Source organism: Silene latifolia, chromosome 9, assembly GCF_048544455.1.
Source record: "Silene latifolia isolate original U9 population chromosome 9, ASM4854445v1, whole genome shotgun sequence".
Lineage (NCBI taxonomy): Eukaryota > Viridiplantae > Streptophyta > Magnoliopsida > Caryophyllales > Caryophyllaceae > Silene > Silene latifolia.
In genome coordinates this window covers 95,703,032-95,724,112 of record NC_133534.1, presented here as the reverse complement: position 1 = coordinate 95,724,112, position 21,081 = coordinate 95,703,032, and the positions used below count along the sequence as shown (strand labels likewise).

The following is a 21,081-nucleotide window of genomic DNA, read 5'->3' as shown; positions in this document are numbered from 1 at the left end:
CATTTCATGCCGACACAACAACGAATTAAAGATACAACTCGATCTGAATACAAAGCTATACACACGACGCAATACACGGCCGTTTGGCCTAGAAAACCGTGCACAAGAGGGGTGACTCACGGCCTACATGACACACGGCCTTGGGTCACTCCTCGTGATGTGTGCTTTCGCTCAATCTCATCGAATTAGACATAGGGCCACGCGCCAAAGCATGCATTAGCATAAACCGGGCCATGTTGCTTTAAACAACATGCGGTTTACTACGCTTCTACAAGCATTGGGGAACAACCGTCTAAACAAACAAGACTAAGGTATTTTGAAGAGGTTTTGACTCAATAAAAGAAAACTAACTCGAAAATTACAACTCGATAAACAAACTATAAATTACAAGCTACAAAACAACAAAGAACAAACGATAAACAAGGAAAGAAAAACGAAATAAGAAAGGCAAGAGACACGGCCAACTCACGGCCCAAACCAACGGCCACCCTCACGGCCAAGACAAGGCCAACCTAGTTCCTAAGTTAGGTTCATTGGTTAGATCGAATGATTGCGAAACGGATTAGAAAACGAGTTAGAAAACAAGTTATAAAACAGGTTGATCGATTGAGAAGAAACGCGCGAGTGTGTTATTCTACACGGCCTAAAGGGTCCAATTAGGTCAGATATCATAAGATTAATGCTTACTCGTCGAGTGTTAATAGGAAGGTGCTAATCACGCACTCCTATGCTAGCGAGAAATCAAGTGATAAGAAAGATGTATTCAATTAGGTTATAGAATTGTTAATCGATTTTTAAAGCTATGTCGATGTACCCTAATGTGTCTAATTAGGTTATTAAATTGATCTAATATCATCTAAACGGGTCATATATTAACAATCAGAGGTTAAACTAAAATACAACGGATCCTAGGGTATGTCGAATTGGCCGAAATAACAAAGGGGTCAAAAGCGAAGAGCGAAGTTAGAAATTCGTTTTATTTATGCCCTACCTTGAACACGAGGATATGTAAATGAGACAGGGGTGTACGACCGACTGAAGTAGCGTTTTCTTTTCCCATCTCAAGTCAACGCGGGTGTTCATGGTGGTACTTTAACTCATACTCGGACTAAACTAGTTTCATAGTTAATTAAACGATAAACAAAACGATAAACGAAATAAAACGAGACAATAAAAAACAAACATAAAACAAACGAAATAAAAGGGAAAAGAGGAGGATTTGATGCACCCTCAACCTACATGTATCGTTGACACCGTCTTGGGTCGTAATCGATGGTAGATTTTATCTCGAGAGGCCGTCGTCGACGAAGAAATAAAGCAACACGCGTTTTTTGACAAATCTGGACAGCAACTTTCAAACGATGATATCTCCCTCGTTTCACGACGAAAATTCGATTTAAAAGATGTTTTGAAAACTAGAAAGAGAGGAGAACAGGTATCTTAAAGCAACCCCTGCTCGTTTTGGGTTATTGGGCACGAAAAACGAGCACAAACAGAACTGGACAGACAAGAATAAACCGCGAAAACAGAGTGTATAACACTCTGTTTTTCGAGGGATTTCGTGTACTCTCAAGGGCAATTTGGCTCGTAAATCTTTGTCTAATGTGTAGATGGATGTTATGTGGTTAATTAGGAACAAGAAAATCGAGTTTTGATGGAGGTTTGATGGAGGAACGAGTTGCTTTTCGAGGAGGACACACAAACAGTTCAGTTTGTGTATCGGTTTTGTTTAGGGTTTTTTGGGAGGCAATTAGGGTTTGTTTCTGAGGTTTAAAGCTTGTGGGTGATGGTAGGATGTATGGAGAACTTAGAGGAATGAATGTATGGTGAAGGGGTGGTATTTATAAGGAGTTAAAGTAGGGTAAAAGAGAGGGAGAGGCAGTCGGGCCTGCTCACGCATAGCTGCTGTCCAGCAGCTTTTGTGAGGGTTTGAGAGGGGTTTTCTTGGTGATTAGGCTAGGGTAATATGTGTAGGATACTAGGGTATGGGTTAGGGTTAATGGGTACGGGTTTTGGTGGTATTTGGAGCGGGTTTTGGGCTCGGGATTGAGCTGCCAAAACAGGGGGGCTGCTGTTTGTTGCGGGCTGGTTGGGGGTGATTTGGGATGGAATTTTGGGCCGTGGATAGGGGGTTCGAACTAGGGTGGATGGGTATTGGTCTAGGTTGGTTAGTATACTCGAGATTCGTGCCAATTCGTAAAGAAAACGGGCCCAAAAACCGAGCTAAAATCGCGCTCCAAAACACGTGGTTGAAACGAGTTTTTCTCGATTTTTAAATTGATTTTTCAAATCAATTAACACATTAAAATAAATGATTTTTCAAATCAAATATACTCATAAAATGATTTTTCAAATCAAATATTTATTTTATTTTCAATAAAATAAACTCAAGAAAATAAATTCAAAACAAAATAAAATAAATTGAAATCACCTTAAAAAAGGCTTTAATTTAAATATCATTTAAATTAAAATACTCCGTCGACAATGCTCATTCTACATCGTAAAACGAACCCAAATAATGACAATGACAACTAAATAAATACATGTGTCCTATCATCATCGGGTGTTTGTCGGGTTCTCTATAAATTCCAATATCGACGGATACGGGTATCTACACTTTTGCCCAACATGAAACTCCTGAGGTAGAATTCTCTTATCATGCCATCTCTTCGTCTTTTCTTTGTAAATGCGCGAGCTATCATAGGCATTAAGCCTAAACTCTTCCAACTCATCTAGCTGCAAAAGACGATTCTGACCACACAACTTAGGATCATAGTTAAGCTCACGAATTGCCCACCAAGCCTTACATTCCAATTCAACAGGTAAGTGACACGATTTTCCATAGACTAGCCTATAAGGTGATGCACCAATTGGTGTCTTAAAGGCAGTTCTGTAAGCCCATAATGTGTCATCTAGCTTAAGACTCCAGTCCTTCCGTGATTTAGAAACTACCTTAGACAAGATCTCTTTCAACTCGCGATTAGAGACCTTAACCTGACCACTAGTTTAGGGATGATACCCCAACCCACGCCGGTGTTGGACACCAACTTTAGACAGAATAGAAGTGAGTTTCTTTTCTTTAAAATGCATCCCCCCATCACTAATGACTAACCTAGGGACACCAAATCGGGGGAATATAATCTTTTTAAACATCTTTATCACGGTCTTAGCATCACAATGGGGTGAAGCAATTGCCTCAACCCATTTTGACACATAGTCTACAGCCACTAAGATATACTTGTTACCTTTACTGGATGGGAACGGTCCTTGGAAATCAATGCCCCAGACATCGAAGACCTCAACCTCTAAGATGCCGTTTTGTGGCATCTCATGTCTCTTTGAAATGTTCCCTGATCGTTGGCAAGCATCACAAGCTGAAACAAAAGACTTAGCGTCAACAAACAAAGAAGGCCAGTAAAAACCAGACTGAAGTACCTTAGCCACGGTGCGCGATGGACCGTGGTGACCACCATATGAAGAGGAGTGACAGCCCTCCAGGACTACTTTGGTCTCCCACTGCGGAATACACCGTCTGTAGAGACCGTCTGCACATTCCTTAAACAAGTAAGGATCATCCCAGAAGTACTGCTTAGCGTTGTACAGAAAACGCTTCCTCTGCTGATGAGAAAGGTGAGGCGGCAGCTTGCCACTGACAACGAAGTTATCTATATCTGCATACCAAGGTTCTTGGTTAACAATAGACGATATAACAGCAATTAAAGTATCGTCAGGAAAAGAATCATCAATAGGTAGAGAATCTTCCCCTTCTTGTCGCATCAGTCGCGACAAGTGATCAGCTACAACGTTCTCAGCTCCTTTCTTATCCTTAATCTGCAAGTCAAACTCCTGAAGAAGAAGTATCCATCTCGAGAGCGTGGTTTAGCCTCCTTCTTAGCAAGGAGATGCCTCAAAGCTGCATGGTCAGAAAAACAAGTGACTTCGACCCAACTAAATAAGTACGAAACTTCTCTAAGGCATAAACTACAGCTAGCAGCTCTTTCTCAGTGGTAGTGTACTTCACTTGAGCCTCATCCAGAGTTTGGCTCGCATAGTAGATAACATTCAAAGCATTGTCTTTCCTTTGGCCTAGCACCGCTCCTAGTGCATAGTCACTCGCATCACACATAATCTCAAACGGCAAGTCCCAATCGGGAGGCTGTATGATCGGGGCAGAGACTAAAGCCTGCATTAACCTGTTAAAAGCAGAAAGACAGTCATCAGTAAACACAAAAAGGGCATCCTTAAGGAGCAACTGTGTAAGTGGTTTAGCAATCTTTGAGAAGTCCTTGATAAACCGGCGATAAAAGCCGGCGTGACCAAGGAAACTCCTCACCCCCTTAACATTGACAGGAGGTGGTAATTGCTGAATCACTTCCACCTTCGCTTTATCAACCTCTATTCCCCTATCAGAAACTAAGTGCCCTAAGACAACTCCCTCGTTGACCATAAAGCGGCACTTCTCCCAGTTCAGCATAAGGTTAACCTCAATACAGCGCTGCAACACTTTCTTAAGGTTAGACAGACAGTTAGAAAAATCACTTCCATATACACTAAAATCGTCCATAAAAACTTCCATGATAGACTCAATATACTCTGAAAATATCCCCATCATGCACCTTTGGAAGGTGGCAGGGGCATTACACAAACCAAAGGGCATCCTGCGATAAGCAAAAACGGCCTGAGGACAAGTAAATGTAGTCTTAGCCTGATCGTCTGGGTGGATAGGGATCTGAAAGAACCCTGAATACCCGTCTAAATAGCAGAAAAATTTATGAGAAGCTAACCTTTCTACCATTTGATCAATAAAAGGAAGGGGAAAGTGATCTTTCTTGGTGGCGGCATTGACCTGTCTGTAATCTATGCACATCCGCCAACCAGTTACTACTCGAGTAGGTATTAATTCATTCTTTTCATTCTTAACAATAGTTGTCCCTCCTTTCTTCGGGACCACCTGTACTGGACTTACCCATTTGGAATTACCAACAGAATAAATAATACCTGCATCTAGCAGCTTCATTACCTCAGCCATCACAATATCCTGCATCTTCTGGTTCAGCCGGCGCTGACCCTGTCTACAAGGTTTGTGATCTTCCTCCAGCTCTATCCTGTGCATACAAATATCGGGACTAATCCCCTTGATATCGTCCAGTGAATAGCCCATTGCTTTCCTGTTTTTCTTAAGTACAGCTAACAAAGAAGTCAGCTGATCATCATTAAGCTTGGCACTAACAATGACTGGATATTGCTCTGTGTCGTCTAAGAAAACATATTCAAGATGAGAAGGGAGAGGCTTACGTTCCGGTACCTTTACCTCAATGGAGCAAAGAGTGCTAATCATTTGTTCCACTTGCTCTCCCTCATGCTCACTCAAATCATCAACAAGCAAATCCAACGCAGCGTCATCGTCGTCTAGGCTATCAGCACACTCATCAAAAAGCATAAGGGCTTCTAGTGGGTCCTTCATAAAAGAACCCGACCAGAAGTCATAAATAGACTCATCAATAATATCAACCGAATAACAGGTTTCCTCTATCATTGGCCGAGCCAAAGTGCTAGACAGACTGAAAGTGATCGCGTCATCCCCTACTGCAAGAGTCAAACGCCCTTGTTTGACATCAATGATGGCCCCAGCTGTACAAAGGAATGGTCTTCCTAAGATAATTTGGGTCCGGGTGTCCTCAGCTATATCTAAAACAATGAAATTAACTGGGATGAAAAGCTTGCCTATTTTCACAGGCACGTCCTCTAAGACACCTAATGGCTTCCTAACAGATCTATCAGCCATCTGTAGGGTAATGTTAGTCACTTTTAAATGACTCATGTTCAGTTTCTTGCAAACAGGGAGGGGCATGAAGCTCACACTGGCTCCTAAATCACAAAGAGCCTTATCAATAACCATGTTGCCTATAATACAAGTAATAAAAAAGCTGCCCGGGTCTTTCATTTTAGGTGGACCCTTATTTAAAACCAAATTACTAGACTCTTCCATAAATGAAATCGTCTCAAATTCACTTAAATTTCTCTTATGCGTCACAATATCTTTCATAAATTTAGCGTAAGTAGGTACCTGAGTAACAAGTTCGGAAAAAGGGACAGTTACCTGGAGATTCTTCACGATGTCCACAAACTTACCGTACTGTTGCTCGATCTTTGCGTCCTTCAGACGACCTGGGAAGGGCACCCTGGTAGCAATGAGTGTACCCGCAACTTTTTCCTTACCTTTATCAATGCGTGACGTCTTCACAGCAGGGGAAGATGACACGGTAGCGGAATCAGATAGTAAAATAGGGTCTCCGCCACTTCTGGTACTCGATCGAGTACTTTTATCACTCGATCGACCATTCTCTTCTTCTGTTTCACTCGATCGACCGGTTTTATCACTCGATCGAGTGATTTCTTCAGCAATTTCAGTCGATCGAGTAGGAATATCACTCGATCGACCATCTTCAATTTCTGCACTACTCGATCGACCAGTATTTTCACTCGATCGAGTGATGGGATAAATTGATTCACTCGATCGAGTAGATAAATCACTCGATCGAGTGTCTTCAGCACACGCAGCAAGCATTTCGGCTAAGAACTCATCCAAATCATCCTCCGGGGTATCTTCAGCTGTTAAAACCCCGTCTTCTGGTACTTTTGGCTCTTCATAAGTAAAGCCAACTTGTAAATTCGTTGCACTAACTGAATTGCATGTCGGTAGAAGCTCGGCTTGGTATTTCGCGAGTGTTAACTGCGCGACTTGTTCCATCAATTTCGTTATGACCGTGTCTTTCCTATTGCACTTCTCATCACACTGTTGTGACATGCACATCACAAAGGATTTTAATTCAGCAATTTATTCATTTGCAGTAGGAGAAACCGGTCCATGCAGACCGGCGTAGAAGGGGCAGAGACATTCTTTATTTCCTCATACAGCTGAGAGAAAGGAACTCCTTGCTTGTATTTCCGATAAGCAAGGACACGCTCTACACTTGCCATGCATCCAATAGGGTCATGCCCTTACTCGCCACATCTACCACATGGCTCTATGTGCTTAGTAATCGTAGGCATCCAGGCAAATAGACTTTCAAAGCAACGACTAACCTGCAAAACTAATCAAAACTTTGCAGAAATGAGATCATTCTCAAGGAATAAATTCCTTGAGATGAGAGACAAACTTAATTTAAGCAACAAAATTGCGCCACCTCCCCGGCAACGGCGCCAAAATTTGACACGTCTGTCGCGTACCTGTCAAAAATACCAACCGGCTCTAACTAATATAGCTAGGGAAGTCGGGTCGAATCCGCAGAGAGGTAGGAAATTGTCAACTTAATCTAAGTCTATCAAGGTAACCAAATTGGGGGGTTTTTTAATGTGATATTCTAAACTAATAAGAATAAGGAGGAGAAATTAAGAGGAAGGAATTAATCAGATAAAGAGAAACAGCTAAGACAGACGGTTCACCATAATCATTCAGTCAGGTAATCTAGGTCTCAGGTCAATGCAAATACGATCTAAGGGGTAACGAACGTCACCTTTCGGTCCTTAATTCGCCCTAGAGCGTAAATAGCTTAGCTTTCGCCCTCACTACAATACCCTATTGCTCGCTACTAGTCTAGCCTCTTCCAACCTTTCGGTCCAGGTCAAGGGTCACTAAGATATAAATATCTAATCGCGTCGACTCAATCAGACAGATACTATTAACCGCAGCATTTAAACAACAGAGATTATACCCGCATTAACCCAATAAATCGATTACTATTCCATCATGATTATGGATCCCCTATAGTCTTAGCAGAAGGGAATTAGCTACTCATTATCATTTAATTGACAATAACAACAAATAGATCATTAAAACCAAACATGATGATAGAACTAATAAAGATTGGACAAAAGCAATTATGATAACGATAAAAGGAAGAAGGAATTAAAACAATGATTAAGAATTTAAAGATTAGAGTAGAATAATAGTACCAATACAATCTGAATCCGAGTAGCAAAAGTATAGGAAGGAAGACAAATTCCAATCAACAGTAGCAAGGTATAGAGTAAAAATGAACGAACGAAGAGAAGAGCCCCAGTAACGTAGTCCCTCCCCTCTGTCTTATACAAAAAATCCATCCTAAAACCTAATCTATGGACTAATTACAAAAGCCCATAAGGTAATTAGGCGGAAAAAGTCTTTAGAAGGACAAACCACTCGATCGAGTAGAATTAAACTACTCGATCGAGCAAACTAGCACCAACCCTCTCGATCGAGTGGAAATAAACCACTCGATCGAGCACTTCTTGCTTGTCTCCTCTTGTGTATACTCGAAAGTGGTCGATCGAGCATCCTTAGGCATATAAAGCATTCGATCGAGCATAAAATCTACTCGATCGAGCTGTTTAAGCACGTTAGACCTTGAAACACTTCCCGAATCCAGCTCACGCGTCTTCCAAGTGTTAGATTTCCAAACTCCGGCTCCTCATTCTCCATAAATGCATGCAAATGGGACGGATTAAGGCTCGGTTTAGCTCCTTTTTGGTCAATTCCTGCAAATTACATAAAACAAACCAAAGTAGAATATTCGGGGGTATTTGTAGCTAGATGCTACATAAAAAGTACAGAAATGCGTGTAAAAATGAGGTAAAAACCTTATATAAAAGACACGCATCACCGAGGCCTCTCCACCCGAACCTACTACTAGGTCGACCGCCGCCACTAGGGAAGAATATGAGGCTTACCATAAGGAGTCCGCCGCAATGAAAAACGTGTTGATATTTGCGATGGAGGCGGATCTCCAAAGGAGAGCCTTTAAAATGGGCACCGCTAATGAGATTTACTCCAAGCTTGTGACAATGTTTTCACAAACTCCGCGGATCGTCCAATATGAGGCGGCCGCGGCATTCTTTGATCTCGACTTCAAAGAGGGCCAAAAGGTTAGCCCTCATGTGCTCCAACTTATGGAGCTAGTCGAGACCTTGAAGATTCAAAAGGTTGAAATCCGCAAAGAACTCATTGTAGATAGGATTCTACACTCCTTATCCAAAGTCAAAGCGTATGTTCAATTCCGGGTGAATTTTAACATGCAAGACAAGGATGTGTCTCTTGAAGAATTGCACAAGTTACTTGTGCAAGCCGAGAGGGGCATGGGGTTAAATGTGAACCCACCAAAGGATGTGCTTAACATAAGCACTAAGAGCAAAGGGAAGTTCAAGAAGAATGGGAGGAAGGGTAAGAAGCAAGCTCCCACTTTCACCAAAGCTAGGACTTATGAAGCTAGCACTTCAAAAATCAAGAAGGGTCCTCTTGATAAATGCCATTATTGTAATGGTGTTGGACATTGGAAAAGAAATTGTTCCAAATACCTTGGTGATATTAAGGCTGGAAAGATCACTCCAGTAGGTAAATGACTATCCTTTCTTTTATGTTTCTAATTCAACTTTGGTATTGTGATACAAAGTTGTGATAATGTATCTCCTTTTTTATTGTAGAAAGGGCCTCCACCAAGAAAAGACAAGGGAAAAGAAAAGCAAGCATGAGAAACCATCAAGAAGCTAGGAATAGCTTTCATGGAGCTTTGCTTTTTTTTTATTGTCTTATTTTATTCATGTTTTGGATTTTAGAACCTTTAAGTTTCCGTGTTCGACATGGAAAGGTATTTTGGATAATTGGTTGTATTTTGGATAATAGTGGCTTGGTTTGCAACCCAAGTCACCCGTTTTATCATTTTATCCTTTGTTCTAAAATTCGTATTTAAATGCTTGCTCTTAGAAACATATGATTATTCACTTAAAGCGATCTAATAGATAAATATAATGACGGGATTCATTATATGTCCACATGCTTAAGGCTTGTGTATGATCATTTACAAAGTGATTTTGAGTCTATGAACTCTCTTAAAGGAATGTCAATCACCAAGTACACTTACGAAATCTAAAACTATTAGTCAACCTATGAGCTAGTTCTCCTTATACTTCAAAATCATTATTTGTGTCTCATATGCTATCTTTGAATCTATAGTGTATTTATTCTAAAGATAGAGTGGGAGAAAAATGAGGACACAACTCACACCAAGATAAGTTTGTGTAATTGTGTAAATGAGATCTACGCAAGAGAGAATGATTTGAATGAAGGTATATCTATTTATACCCAATAGATGAGATCTATGGTCTCAAGTAAGTTCTAAAGAGACCAAGTGAAGTAATCATAAGAGTGTTTTCTCAAGATAACTACACGAGGAGACCAAAAGAAAGTTTTGGAATAAAATGACTAATATAAAGTCTTAACAAGAGTTTTGACTAGTTTATGAAAAATTTTGACCAATAGTTTCAACCTTGAGATTTACTTAAGAGCCTAAATGAATCAAAGTAACATACTAGTTATAAACGAGTTGCAAGGATTGATATACCGATATCTTCAATAGCCAAGTTTTAACCACGCAGATGTCATTACTTAACCTCATTATGAAAATGAATTGGTTAAACCTCCTTCTGAAAGGGATATTTTGAAGGACGTGTATTAGATATTATTTATATTTAAACAATGACATTGCTACGTATCATTATGACATGAACGAATTAGAGATTAAAATCTCTTTCCATAAGGTTAAGATAAGACCTCTTCAAAATAGGAATTTTGAAAGGATATGATAGGAACATATATGGCTTCATCTTAATAACTTTGCAAAGCAACATACATTCCAATTTTGAAATGTTTTCAATTGAGTAATCAATTTCGAAACATGTGGAATTAAGTGGGAGTTTAGAAATTATCATGTGAAGACATGGAATTTAGTGGGAGCTATCATCCTTTGAATGTTTACAACTCATTACTCATTAGGAATGACGAGCTAATATCTTCTTTCACAAAGAAGTATTTGAGTTTTCAATTATGGATGATTATGGACTATGATGAATCCAATTACATCATGAGATATTGGATTAGTATTAAGAAATAAACATCGTATCAACAAACACATAGGTTATTCATGTAAATGAAAATAGAATTGCCATTAGCAGTCATGGTTGTTCATTGAACCTAAGAACGGTTGATCTCAAGATTATTAGTAACTAACTAGTATGGATCCCGCGCATACATGCGCGGTATTCATAGATCTTTTATTTATTTTATAATGTATTATTTAAGATTTAAAGTTGACGTATTATTAATTTTTCATATTTTAATATGAGGATAAAAAATTAAAATGGAAAATTAATTAAAAGAATTAAGTAAATTCATGAAATGTATATTTTAATGAAATTTTTTATCACAAAACTAATGATTTCAATTTATAAATTATCTCAAATAATTTTAAAGTTTTTTTTTGTCAAGAAATTAATAATATAAGTTCATAATTTTTTTATACGAACTAAATACTCGTACTTGGTAAAAAAAATTATGCGAAACTAATAATATCAAATTTTTCGGTTTTTCAAATACGAATTTTAGATTTATACCAGTTTTGTTTTATTTTTAAATTAAAAGATTATAATTTAATTAAAAATTTTTATAATGATTAAAGATTATATCTTAACTAAAAGATAATAATTTAATAAAAATAGAGTTTTGTTTCCTTATTTAGCCAACTTCTTTTTGGAGGGAAAACTATTGAAATTTTTTATTCTGTTAGTAGTAAATAAAGGGGAATGCAAGTTGAAAAAATATTATCCCCTTTTTAAATGTCATAGAATTATTTATTGTATGAAATACATCAGTATGGCCTATAATGAAGCCCAAAGCCCAATATAGAACAATTCATTTAGGCGGGAAAATTTGAGAATCTCTTATTCTTTTAGTTTAAGGGGGATGTTTCCGCCATTAGAATAATTATGCACATGTCCAATGGTGAATCATATGCTTGAGAGCATGATGATTCATTGGCAAGCCATACAAGAAACGTCATGAATTCTCGAGGAGAATCCGATGAGCGATTTCAGTGTTTGTCAGAATACTCTGTTATGTGTCAAGAGGTTGCACATATTATAGAAAATCCAAACACACGTAAAGATTTATGTAAATCCTAAAACTTTTCAAGCCAAAAGAAGAAATAGGAAGTTTGGAAAGATACTTAGTTGAATAAGAAGTTACTCAAAACTAATCTTTCCTAATATGCTAGGACTTGTGAGAAGTGCTAGCCTAATTATCTTGACAAATTGTTGCAAGAGTCTACAAAACATATACCTAAGTGCATTGTGTGTGGATGGAGCACTTGATCAGTACAAGTTATATCATTCATTAAAAATTTGTTCGTTATGTGATAATCGATAAGGAAGTTCTTTCAAGATAAAGAACCGAAACCAAGGTCGGGAACCTTGATGTGTACTTGGTAAGGTTCATGCTATGAGTGATAACATGAATGTAAAGGATAATACGATTAGGAAGTTTGAACACATGGACACGTAACATGTTAAACTTCTATTGCAATCAACAAGTGTTTACACACTTACGATATGCATCACAGGGTTGTAATATTTTATTGACTACCCGAGTGTGATGTTGACATTTGTCGTTTGAGTTATTATTAACTCACCTTATACGTTGTTATATCCAAACGGGTTGTAGAGACAATTGAACCCCGTTAAAGTGAACATGGATTAACATTGTATTTGCCCATAGTCACTTGTATAAGGTGACGTCTCGAAGTGACTAGAGTGTGATGCGATTGATGGCAAGTTCAAGTGCCATAGAGTCATGTGAGATGACTAGTCGACCACATAGGCAGACTGTTAGGAACTTTTGTCGAGCCTTATGACCGCTTATATAGTTCTGGCAAATTTATATAGCCTGGTCGTGGCGAGAGCTGCTATAGTATTCAAATGAGTCGATTCTTTTGACTAAAGACTATTCGCCTAAGATGGCACAGTTTCAGATTAACTTTGATTTGTGTTACTACGACCTTCGTAAATGGGGTCAAATGGGCATATTTTGGGTTATGATGGTTGTGGCTAGTTGAAGGGAATGAGTGGGATAGGAATTGTCCACCCCTAGTCAGGGTTATAACAATATCTCAGGGCCACTCGAGGAGTAATAAACTGGAAATGCGTGGCCACGCTCGGAATGTATCCATGGTGGATAAATCCGGTCAATCAGTTATTCTCCAGATCCAGGAAACCAATATCGATATGATCACTTGCAAGTACGACCTGAAAGATACCTTGCATTGAGTGGGAGATAGTAATAGGACAAGATAATTGGTGACGCACACTTGTCGAGGACAAGTGGGAGATTGTTGGAATATGTGTCCTCCGACAATAATGCGATCACAACTGTTGATCATGATGATCACATGTTTAAGTCTCATTATAAAGAATACAATTGGGAAGTAATATTTACTGTCAACTGGTCCAGACATATCGGTAATGATTGGCTGACTAGAGTTTGACATTACTGTCGTGCGACGGTGGTGATCAGTTGATCCCATAGGTCATACCTAAAGGGCGACACTCTTAATTGATCAATTAATTGATCGTATAACGTTACGAGTCAATTAATTTATTTAAAATTGACGGACGATTTTGGAAGTAATATTTACGTATCTCATTGAAATTTGATTAAATGAGATACGGTCTGAGTAATCGAATTGTATCATTACTCAGATGAAATTATTGTTTAAGGAAACAATTGAATTTGAATGAATTATTATAAATACAATTTACTGTGATTTATAATTGGTAAAATATTTTGGTACTAGTAATTGCGAATTACTGAGTCGATTTTTTGTATATGACGTATTTTATTAATACGTTGATTTTTAATATGTTAAAAATACATAACAAATTTATGTAACATATGACATGTGACATAAGACAAATTGACATTTTGACAAAGATAATATGGAGTCCATATTATCTATGAGTACCGAAATTAAGGGAGAATTAGGATAATATTGTGTTTATTATTTGAGTGGTAAATATGATGATTACCCTAATTGACTAGCCATGCCTACCTAGTGTCCATTGTGAAGAGCAACTAGAGCATGCATTGGCTCCCTCTACCCCCCTTCTTCCACCCGATTTTTGGAAAGGAAAAATCACTTTGGTTTTTCCTCTTATTTTACCTAATATACATAAAAATGTAATTGTTGCATTATTCATTCATTCATTCATCATAAAAATATTTTAGAGAGATAAAATATTTTCTTCTTTCTCCCCTTTCTCCTAACCGGTTTTAGAAGATCAAACCAAATTATTTTGGGTCAATTTTTTCCTACAAAATTAATATTGTCTAGTATACATAATATTAATTTTATTAAGAGTGTGCCTTGGGTATTAAACTTTGGGAGAGATCCTATACTTGGGTTTTTGTTCATCCATTGAGGAAAGCACAAGAACAAGAGAGAAGGAGATCTCTCTTGTGCCCTAATAAACCGAAAATCCAATGTAAGATAAAGATTTCTTCTTTATATTGTTTATAGTTTGCATGCATAAGATCACCAATTAATTTTATGATTAAATTAAACTAATACATATATGAATATGTTGAGTATATAGATCTACTTTTCCTTCAAACGTGACCATCTCCACTTCATTGAAAGGCCTCTTCTTTGTCAATATCTCCTTTAAAAACTTCGCATAAGGCGCGCATGCACTTAGGTGACCAATTCAGAAAATGACACACTAACTTGAAGATTCTTCACTAGCTCCAATAACCTTTCGAACTGCTGATCAAGCTTGGATTTCTGTAATCGGTGCGGAAAAGGTAATGCAATTCTAATCAGCTCGGCTTCCTTTGCTTTACTCGAAGTTTTTGAAACGTCGTTAACAATCAGGGAGATTACTCAATCGAGGGATCGAGTATACTATTTTCTCCAATTGTCGTAGCTGAAATCCGAGAATCAGCGTCTTCTGGTGTGTATACTCGATCGAGTATACCTCGTATTTCTAGCTTTTTCGTCTTTCTCTTTGCCTCGTGTTTCAGGTTCACTTGATTCGTTCTCGTCGTCACTTAGCTCCAAATTACCCAATGTCTTAGGATGGATGTAGGGTACCTCATCTTCATTAGTGGGCATCTCCAGATTTTGATAAGTAGTACCGCTCCTTAGTGAAATAGCATTAATTTGTTCATGTTCTTTTTTACCTTAGGAGGAAGAGTTCCGGGCTGTTTTGAAGGATTTTGAACCGCCAATTGAGCAACTTGCGTATCCAACATCTTATTATAAACCACAAGTTTGGCTATTTGAGTCGTCTGCTTTTGTTGCATCATCAAGGTTTGTTGCAACATAGCCTTCATCTCTGCCATATCATTATTCGGAGCTTGCTGAGGAGGCTGCATCTTCTGAATTTGTTGACCTCCTTGGTTTTGCCTAACAAAATTCCCTTGTGGGAATAATATAGGCATTCTGCTGCAGGGTTTGATTAAATACATTCTGAATTCTTTTAGGGAAGAAGTTCGAATAGGGAATACCTTGCTTAAATGATTGAAAGGCGCGTACTTCTTCAATTGTACTCATACATCTGGCCGGAGTATGACCATCAATCCTACATCTTTCACAAGACACCTCATGTGGAACCATGGGATGAACCGTTTGTTGTTTTCCTAAGGATATGGATGTATGTCTTCAATTCGGCTAGCTATTTGAGCAGTTAAGTCCTCCAACTGTGCTGCAATTGCACTAAGTGAACCATTCCCTCTCGTACTTACTATTGGGTTACCATACTCAGCAATGTGAGTAGCCATTTCATCTATCAACTTCCAGGCAGTATCATCATTAGTATTGTTTTGGAATCTCCCATTAACAGAGGAGTCAAGTAAAGCTCTATGATCGCCATATAACCCATTATAGAATTGGTTGTAAAGGAACCAGATCTGAAAGCCAAGGTTTGGAATAAAACGAACAAACATTTTGAAACACACCCATGCCTTATTAAGGTCTTCAGTAGAACCTTGTTTAAAACTTGTAATTTTACTCCGTAGTGCATTAGTTTTCTGGGGTGGAAAATACCTCTTGTAGAATGCAAGAGCTAAGGTATACCAATCTGTAACACCATGAGCCTCCATATCCAAATCTCGGAGCCATTCGGCCGCCCCATCACGCAAAGAAAACAGGGAAAGTACCTGCTTTACTTTATCTTGAGTTACTCCAGCAGTCAGTGGAATGAAGCAATAATTGTCAATAAACGTCTCCATATGCTTGGCAGGATCCTCATTAGCTTCTCCCCCAAACAAGTTTTGCTCAACCAAACTAATGTAGGATGGGCGAATCTCAAAAGTACCTTTATCAGTAGTAGGAAGCTTGATCCCTTGGGGATAGAAGCCAAAGTAGGCTCGGAATGACTGGCTAGAGTAGGCAACTTTATTGGAATATTTGTGGCAGAAATTGGCTTGTCCTCTTCTAAAGACTGATCTTCTACAAATGTAAAAAGCTCGTAATAGGCGTCAAGTGTACTCAAGTCTTCCACCCGACTAATTTCTCTCTGAAAATTGCGTCTATACCGAAAAGTCCTCTCTGGTTCGGGATCAAATGGTATAATCTCCAATCTGTTAGACCTAGACATACACAGAACTAACAAGAAAAATATCTAAATATCTCATGGAACTGATGATCCCTGAGATGAAAGACAAAAAAATAAATAAAAACAAACAGAAAAATTCCCGCTTCCCTGGCAACGGCGCCAAATTTGATAAGGTTTTAGTCATATGACCTATATCAAAATAATCCTAAATTACTACTAACAGGTAACTAGTGGCAAGAAAGGGTCAAATCCTTAGGGAGGCGGTAATTATCTAATTTGCTAATGTATTAATCTGTCTTAAGGTAACAGTTTTCTTGAAGGGATTTGTTTGTTGATTTCTATAACTAATTGCAATTAATTAAAAGATGAATTTAATAATATTATAGAGTCTAGGGAATGGGTTCACTAGGTCAGTCATCTAGGCGTGAGATTTAATTCATTGATTGAGCAATTAGATTGTATAAGGCCATAAGATCGGTCGATTCTATTATGTCCTTTAGATCTAAACTTAACCTGCGATCGCTATCATTAAGTCAGTCTATTGAATTGTCGCAGCTTATACTAGTCGGTGAATATCCTAGTTCGCAAGACTAATAAACCAATTCTAATCAGTAATTAATCAATTAGAAGTAAGACAATAATTGAACAACAATTAAGAGCAATTTAACAATTAATTCATTAATTAACCCTTTTGATGCGTGTCATTTATATAATGGTTTACACCTTATTTTACACACATTTCAGAGCTCAATTATGTAGTTTATGCTACTATTTGCCCCATTTCGTCTACTTTCGTATTTTTGTGTAATATTGCAGATTTATGCGGAAATGAGTAGAAACCAAGCTAAATCCGTCCCCGAGTACCTAGCATTGCATTTGACATGGATAAAGACTCGGGAAGCGAACTTGGTGCGCGTTTCAAGGCCTAAAAATAGCAAAAGCACGGGTGCGTACGAGTTTAACAAGCAAAGAAGCACTTCACAATATTGCAGCCTACTTCAAATGGCAATATCTCGAGTTCTATAGCTGATAATCCAGTGATTCCAATTTGAGGTGAAAGCTTATCCTCTTAGCTTTCCAACGCCGCGTAGAACGCCTGATTTGACCAAGGAACGAAGAAATGGCAGCTGTTTTAAGATCGGTGCGTGCTGCAGAATTCGTCAAAATGCACTCATCAGACAAAGACACCCTTGGTCGGTCGATCGATGCTTATGGTCGATCGACCGGAGCGCGATAATCGAAGCTTCAGACAACAGCAAGTTGGTCGATCGATGATGCTTATGGTCGATCGATCAACAACGGTTCGACGCAAAATAAAAGATCGAGAATTAAGAAGCCCATAGTATTTAGGTTTCGGAAATAAGTGTTACGTATATTCCTATTAATGTAACTTAGGTTTTCAGAATAATTATCAACTTTTACATTCAGTTTTCATCTAGGTTTTATCTTTCAGTTCGAAATACTATTCAAGATTCATAGTTTAGTTCGTTCTTCAATAAAGTTTCTGTTTAGCATTCGGTAGTGATCTTTCCTTTACAATTCCTTTACACGGTATTTTTCTGTTTTATTATTCAATTTGCTGCTTTCATTCGTAGTATTGGATTGCTAGGTTAGATCTCCCGAAACCATAATTATCGTTTTATGTTGTTTGTTTATCCGATTATTTCAAGCATGAATTCAGTATGTTATTTCATTAATCTTGTTGTTGTTTTCGTAATAGTCATGAGTAGCTAAATTATTCGTGCTAGGATGTAGGGAACCGTAGGATTAGGCGGCATTAGAATAGGAACCCTAAATCGCGCCATGGTCGATCGACCACCATACCCTTTGATCGATCGACCGCCACGTGAGGTTTTGTTTCGTTTTAATTAATTACATCGTTATATTTGACGAATCGAATGCATGCGAATAGTTAAATGTTTAGTATTTGACCGACCCAATAAAGATCGAAAGATAGGGAAGGGAAATAGACTACCTAATTAAGACGACTAGATTAATGAGATCGAAAGATGAATTAATTTAGACCTTTTAGTCACTTTTCAGGACGAAAGTTAGTATTAGTGATATTAGGGACCTGTAGCGAGATCGAAAGATGCTACTTGTGAGAGTGGACCGAGAGGACCTCTTATTTTCCCGTCTCACGTGATTGTTTTAGACCCACCTAATTGGTCCGCCCGAAACTATAGTGAACCGACCATCTTAGCACCCTTTTAATATTTGATTTCATCCGTTTATTTAGTTTACATTTCATTTACTTCCTTTAGCTATAGACCAATCCAAATCAAACCCCCACTCATCTGTTACCTTACACTAGAATTAGACAACTGATAATTGCACACGCCTCTCTGTGGTTCGACCCTGCTACCGCTATCTATAGTTGTAGTTGGACTTATAAATATTATTTTTGGTGCACACAACGACGGGCATCACCTTTCTAACAACCTAGATCCCCTTTCACCCAAGATTAAAAGATTAGCTACGCATACTAGAAGAAATAACAACAATAATATGAATAAAATACCAAATTGCAAGCATAGAAAATGAACAATCAAATAATTGTATAAACTAGAACTTTAAATTAATAATAATTAGGGACAGATTACTGAATACCGTAATTTAAAGTGCATAGATTCAAAACAACAGCAATAATACTAAACTAGGGGTTTCTAGAATTTTTTAGAGTAAATAAGACCTAAAATACAATAGGGCACAAATTAGGTATTTATATTAAACATAAACCGATATAGAAAACTTGCGCGAAAAGTCGCCGGAACACCGTATGTATATATATATATATATATACATACTCGATCGAGTCCATGCTTACTCTATCGAGTACACCTCCACTCGATCGAGTACTCCCAGACTCGATCGAGTATACTACTCCTCTACATGATTTCTTTGTGTATTCTTCTCTTTTCTCTTGTCGATTCTTCTTGGTTTCCAAGCCATACTTTAATGCTCCGTCTTGCCGACGGCGCGATATTCATTATCATCCACTTGTCCGCAAATGCATTCATGCTCCATTAAAAACACCAAAAAGCGAAAGTATCAACATTCTTGCAATAACGACACATAATCATCAAATAATAGCACAAAACCGTCATAAAAGCAAATAAGGGGAGGCATAAATATGTATATAATTATGACTCATCAAAAGGCACCCAATTCCAAGAATGAATACTTGTACATTAAAGTAAATGCTAGAAAAAAAATGGCAAAGATAAACTAGCTATCTCAGTAACCCTGTAACTCAAAACAGCGGAGTTATATTAGTCGAATATCATGCTAAAGACCGAGGTTTTTACTTCAGGGGCTTAATAGCCAAGAAAGAAGTTTTCCCTAAGCTCATGAACATTGATCCACAAGAAATAGATTTCGATCACGACTATGGAAGCATTGAAACAGCGGCCAGGAAAGAAATCAAAGACTTAGTGTTCCGATTACCACACCCGAAGACGCCATAAGAATTGCACATGTCACCAATTAAGGGGCAGCTTTGTCACTTTCATGTCACTGACTTCTCTAAGGCCACCACGACCTGCATATGCCAGCAATCACTACCGACATTCCATCAACAATAACCCAGATACACATGCCATCAAACCCAGATACACATGTTATCAAACCCAGATACACATATTCATAGTTCAAATACACATGTATCTAAGTGTAGAAACCATTGACTGGAGTGTAATCAAACAAAGAACCACCAGTTTTAGTGAACTTACAGAAGCATAGTAATGACATTTCAGTTGCAAACAGCAGCAAAGCATACAGTGAGCTACTTATTAATTTTCTTCCATTATTTGTTGATAACTCAAGATAGCATCACCACTAGACTAACATTGCAGCCACCACCCATAAACAACCATTCACCCCGAATACTGCCGTCACCATTTCCCGACTGTTACCACTCAACCCATGGACAATGACTCCTGAAACGAACAAGAACAACCACATCAATCACCATCGACAAATTCGGAGCACTAGCCTCCAACGCCGGAGCTCAGGTAGGCTGGACACCATCACCAAAAAACGAACTCCAGCGCAACCCTTAATCGACCACCAGAAAACAACAGCCCCGTCTCTGTCATAGCCTCGCAGAAGCACAAATTTGCTCGTCTGTTATCTCTTCCCTCACTCATTTCTTCTTTAAATCCGACATTTGAGTTATAGATCTACAAAAGCCAAATTAAATTTCAGAAACCTAACTCCATCTGCGAATTAGTCGGGAAGTTTAGAGCCGGAAAAGTCCGAAAAGGCACGGTTCGTCGCCGGAAAAAGCCGATTAGAGAGGAGACCTCCTACCACCGAAGTAATGACATTGTTGCAAGATTTTGAGCAAAGGAGGCTACTCTTGTGAATTTACGACCCCAACGAATATCCCATAAAAGAGCCAAATCGACATATAAATCGAAATCTAATGGCCAGATCTATCAGAGAAAGACGCTAGAATGTGAAAATATTACCATCGAGGCTTCATCGGCATCAAGGTAGTGTCCATTTCCATAAATGAATAATAGTTTGCCAGAAATCAGGCGCCGACATCAATAGATGGCGACTTGGTCTTGTTGGAGTTCTGGTGGTCGTCGCCGAGAGTAGGTTGCGTGGCAGAGGAGGAGATTGATTGGAGATGGGTGATTAGAAATGCTAGTAGGT

The 21,081-nt window shown here is 38.4% G+C and overlaps 1 long non-coding RNA gene across 1 annotated transcript; it reads right to left on the bottom strand.

The window, feature by feature from the left end:
• Nucleotides 1-19,315: 19,315 nt before the first annotated feature.
• LOC141599972 (uncharacterized) lies at nucleotides 19,316-21,081 on the bottom strand. Its single transcript, XR_012524075.1, has 2 exons — nucleotides 20,151-21,081; nucleotides 19,316-19,440 (listed from the first exon to the last, which is right to left on the bottom strand). It is a non-coding gene; the product is annotated as an uncharacterized LOC141599972 (long non-coding RNA).